The 5,541-nt window shown below is 49.5% G+C and overlaps 1 pseudogene; it reads left to right on the top strand.

Annotated features, from left to right (window-relative positions):
- Nucleotides 1-1,357: 1,357 nt before the first annotated feature.
- Nucleotides 1,358-1,476, top strand: LOC121285365 (annotated as a pseudogene).
- Nucleotides 1,477-5,541: the final 4,065 nt, after the last annotated feature.

The following is a 5,541-nucleotide window of genomic DNA, read 5'->3' as shown; positions in this document are numbered from 1 at the left end:
GGAGTCTCCAGGAATTAAAGATTAATATTCAATTCACTAAGCAACTGGAAGGAAAGTCATCGAAATATTTGAAAAATTGTGAGTTTTTTTCAGTTTCTTTGGGAGTTTTCATTGATTAGTTAAAATAATATTGGAAACAATATTTAGCTCGGCGAGCGGGCGTGGGCCTGACATGCCCGAGCCTGAAATAAAGCACGTTGATGTCGGCCAAGCGCACTGACATCAACGTGCACCTTCGCGATTTTTCGTTAGGTGGGCGTGCAATGAAGACGGAGGTGCACCCGCCATTAATTAAGTGGCCAGTTAAGGCCCTTGAGGCACAAATTGCCTCGAAGTTTAAGTGGCCCGTGCGATTTTCAGGCTGTCACACAGGCTAAACAGGCAAGCGGGCAGGCCATAATTTCAAAAACCTCATCCACGGGTGGGATAAGAAGGGTCTGTGGGCTTGTAAATGTGAGTAGTCTGTAGTTTAGGATATAACTTGCTGTTGCTCGCTTATGTGAACAGGACATCTCCATTTCACTTCAGAGCTGCTTTGACAGAAATAAGAGGTTTCAGTTCAGGACTCAGTGTTGTTTTCCAGGCCCCCAGAGGATTCATACCACTTGGGGCCTTCCAGGTATCAGCCTTCCCTTATCCTAGGATTGGTGGTCTCCACAGGAAGCACCTCCTCTGAGGAGGAAGTGAGGGCCAGAAGGGGGAGGAGGCTAGGTGTCCCTATTCAACCTCCAGGGGAGAAACCTGTGGGAGGAGATGTGCAGGTACAGGGAAGGGGGGGCAGGGCCAGCAGGAAGTCCAAGGCGAAAGAGGCCGCAGAAGACGCTACTTTCCTGCTGCCAGGGTTTACAGGTGGCAATGCAACTACCTCAATATTGCGGTGCAATGCCGAAGGAGGCTCCGCCTCTCAAAGGATCAGAGTATCGGCCCTGAGATCAGCTCTGACTGTGTGGGTGGACACCCCATGCCAGTGGCGCTAAAGGTCACAGTGGCCCTCAATTTCTATGCTTCCAGCTCTATCCAGGGGTCAGTAGGTGATCTTTGAGGAGTCTCCCAATCAGCTGTCCACAGTTGTATCAAGCTGGTGACAGAAGCTCTGTTCAGGCGTGCATTGACTTTCATTCACTACTGCACGGACGAGGACAGCCAGACACAGCGAACCAGAGGCTTTGCGGTGATCATTGGGTTCGCCCATGTCCAGGGTGCAATAGACTGCACACATGCGGCCATCAAGTCACCAGCAGGTAAGTCCGGTGCCTTCATCAACAGGAAGGGCTTCCACTCCATGAACATGCAGATAGTGTGTGATCACAGGATGCAGATTCTGAAAGTCTGTGCAAGGTACCCAGGCAGCTCCCATGACACATACCATACTAGTCTGAAAACGCCTGATCTCGTCTGATCGTGGAAGCTAAGCAGACTCAGGCCTGGTTAGTACTTGGATGGGAGACTGCCTGGGAATACCAGGTGCAGTAGGCTTTTAGTTATGCCTAAATAGCCAAGTGGTTATGGTACTGGGTTTGTAACCCCAAGATCAAGAGTTCAAATCTCACAATGACAAACTATGAAACAATGTAACTTCATCTGAAACAGATGGAAACGGGTTTGTACTCGAAAGAGTTACATTTAGGCTGCACTCCCTTTGACGCTTGGCCTAAATAGCCAAGTGGTTATGGTACTGGGTTTGTAACCCCAAGATCAAGAGTTCAAATCTCTCAATGGCAAACTATGAAACAATGTAACTTCATCTGAAATAGATGGAAACGGGTTTGTACTCGAAAGAGTTACATCCTGCGACACTCCCAGGTGCCGAGGCTCTTCAGTGCTCCAGCCCCACTGGATGGATGGCTGCTGGGTGACAAGGGCTATCCCCTCAAAAGGTGGCTCATGATGCCTCTCCACCTTCCAAGAACAGAGGGCGAGCAGTGGTACAACAGGAGCCACGCCTCCACAAGGGTGGCAGTAGTGAGAACCATCAGTCTTCTCAAGATGCGCTTCCAATGCCTGGACCATTCAGGGGGTGCATTCCAATAACCCCCAGATCGTGTGTCACTGATAGTGGTTGCATGCTGCACTCTCCACAATCTGGCACTGGAAATGGGGTACACAGTGGAGGAAGAAGATCTTGACACAGCTGCTCAGGCAACAGACGATGAGTCCAGTAGTGAGTCCAAGGACGAGCATGCTCAGGAGAACGCTGAGGGCATAGACGCTGACCTGGACAACCTCCAGGGAGGCAGGGACACCCGGGATGCTTTGATCCAATGCTTCTTCAGCTAGCATACCAAATAAGAGCCACCACCACATGCCAGGGTTGCAAGCTCCATACTCAATACCTGACAGGACCAGTTCCTTGGTCAACAACATACACTATGTGCCATTTCAATGACGTTTAAGGAGAAACACATCCATCATAACATCATGGCCTACCCTGCACTTGCAGAACAAATGAAGAACCCAGAGGCCAGTTGCACAAAAACACATTTAATTAAACGGTGCCTGGCAAACATTCTGCAAATTAACAGTGACAGGTGTTTTCCATCACACCAATGAACACTGAATGGAAAAAGGGGGAAACAAATATCACCTGTGAAATGTTGTGATTAAGGTGCTTTACATTTTCATCTGCGGGTGCTGCGTCTAGGTGATCCTCTCTCACTGGCACTGATATTGAAGACAGCCTGCTCACTCTGCTGTCCTGTTCGCCTTGATGATTTTGGTCAGCGTCCACTGGCCCGTGGAGCCTGTGCTGGCCCTGCCTGGGAGGGAGTGGTCAGTGCCACAGCTGGCATCTCTCCAGACACCGCAGCCTCATCAGATGCCACAGTCACTGGTAGGGGGGTGGAGAAGCTGCTGCCCTCATCCGGAGCGGCCTGAGAGGAGCCCACAAAGACGACAGGCAGCTCGTGTGCCAACGTGAAGTCGCTCTGGGCACCCCCTGCTCACCATTGATGGACGGGCACCTAGCTGGGATACTGGGTGCCCAATCCACCTCCCACACTGAAACTGACCACTGAAGTCACTGCCGCTGTGAGGGTTTGCAGGTCCAAGCACATCCCCAGGAACCCCTGAGTCACCGCTCTCTCCATGAAGGAGCCATTGCGCTCGGCCATGAGAGTCAATGCATTGCTCACACTCCCCAGGGACTAGAGACCATGGCATGCATTTCCTCAAATATCTCCGCCAGATCCTCCCGCACACCCTGCTGTATGACCATCATCTGCTGCCTCTTGGACAACTCCAGAGGCCCATCATCAGCCATCGACTGAGCATTGTCCACGTCCCCAGCCATCCTCCGACTGTCAGCACCCTGGGAACTCTCTGCCTCCGCCCGCACCTCAAGCGAGTGTGAAGTGCCCTCACCAATGTGCACCGAGATAGTAACCAGCGAACCAATGTCCACCATGGTGCTGGTATCTGTGTTGGTGCCTCCGTGAGAGAATGGGTGTGACGCAGGTGTGGTCCTCAGGGGTCAGGGATGGGCCTTCAGGCTCCTCATCCTGAAGGACATGTCATTAGTTGAAGTTGTCACACTGTTATTGTGCATGCCAGGCGGCCTCATGGGACAAAAATCAGGGTATATCAGGGTGCATCAGGCTGCCCTCGTCTTTCCATTATCGATGGAGATTCCAGGTTCGAGGCTCACATCAATATAAAGACTACAGTGGAATGGTTGCAATTACCACCATTCTCACCTCAATGCACTGCACTCTTACCTCCCTGTTGCACCCCAACCTCTCCATGGCCGCTTGACCGAGGTGCATGGCACCTCTCCAGCTCCAGGGCCTCCTGCTCATAACGAGTGAGGGTTAGAAGGTGTGGGGGTCCCCCGCCAGTACACGACCTTTCTGCATTGTTCCAGGATGTTATCTCCTGAAAGGATAGAGGAGTGTTGATTAGTCCACTCTCTACCTGCAGTGCCATTGCAGCCTGACCAACCCCAACCTCACAGGGCTCAACTCATTTGTGACTCTGGAGCCACAAGGCACACAGCCCAAGCAGCCAGGGCTCACCCCCTTGCCCAGATGCTGCCTCACTGATATTTGCCACTCACACGCTAACGCCTCTGAGGTCCATGATGGGCGGGATGGGTAGATCTTAACTGTTCTGCAAAGTGACCTATGCCAACACGGTACTCACCCTTTCTGATTGCAGGAGATCATTGAAGCGCTTCCGGCACTACACCATTGTGCGCATCACCACATCATGGCTGCTGACCCTGAATGCCACTGCCTGCTAGGCCTTTTTTTGGTTGGGCGGGTGGGGCCTCCTCCTGTTCCTGGGTACAGGGGCTTTTCTCTGCGCTGCCACCACCACCCCCCCCCTCCCATGTTAGTGTAAAGGCACTAACTTTAAAATGGTTGCATAAGTTACCTGTTCTACAAATTGGCTAAGTCCATCTCGCTCCCTGCTGTCTCAAGTTCAGAGCCGCATCTCTGTTACATTTTTGGAATACATCATAGAGATAGAGAATTTCAATTGAACGGAACTCTCCCTGCTTTTTTTTATCTGGGTCACCAGACAGAGAAGTTCTGAAGTCACTTCAAAATTCCAAAGTGGCGTTTTCAGGGGAAAAAAGCAAAGAATACAAAGAACCGCCTCGACCACAAACAAGAGTAAAGGACTCATAAGCAGGGAAGTCTCTATTTTTTGCCCTTCATCACTGAATCTTAATTAGGCCTCGTCTCCACGGGGAGGGGAAGGTGGTAGTGTAGTGGCGTTGTCACTGGATTCCAGAGACTCGGGGTAATGCTCTGGTGGGCCTGGATTTGAATCCCACTATGACCAGTGGTGGAATTTGAATTCCATAAAAACCTGCAATTAAAAGTCTGATGATGACCATGAAACCATTGTCATAAAAACCCATCTAGATGGGCAATAAATGCTGGCTTAGCCAGTGACAACCACATCCTATAAATGAATAAAAAGATTGTTCACCTCCTTTTCTGTGTAATTTATAATTTTGTATGTGTGTGTTGCAAAGGAGGTGAGTTTACTTTTTTAAATATTATTTTATATCTTTACTAGGGTAGGTATTTAAACTCAAGAAAGCCTGTCAGACTGAGCACATAAACAGTCAAGTACAGACACTTAATTGACACCATTATCCTTATCAGTTTCAAAAATCGGCTATACAATCAATCAAGGAGTGAGAAGAAAAGGGCAAGTCCTGGCACGAGTCTTCACTTGGTCGTAACAAAGTTCCACTTGAACACAAAAATCCAAGCTGGCACTCCATTGTAGCACTGAGGGAGTGCTGCACTGTTGGAGGTGCTATCTTATGCATGACCAAATTCCTGTCTGCTGTCTTAGCTGGAAGTACTTTGAAGAGGAGCAGGGGAGTTACCAGCCTATATTTATTCTTCGATCAAAATTGCTAAAAAAGAAACAAATTGTCTGGTCATTTTCACATTAAGGGAGTTTGCTGTGCGCAAATTGGCTCCTGCATTTCTTACATTACAATAGTGACTACACTTCAAAAGTACTTAATTGGCTGTAAAGTACAATGGGATATCCTGAGGAGCACTATATAACTACAAGTCC

Source organism: Carcharodon carcharias, chromosome 12, assembly GCF_017639515.1.
Source record: "Carcharodon carcharias isolate sCarCar2 chromosome 12, sCarCar2.pri, whole genome shotgun sequence".
NCBI classification, from domain to species: domain Eukaryota; kingdom Metazoa; phylum Chordata; class Chondrichthyes; order Lamniformes; family Lamnidae; genus Carcharodon; species Carcharodon carcharias.
Note: the sequence above shows the minus strand (reverse complement) of the source record. Positions and strands in the feature narration are given on the sequence as shown.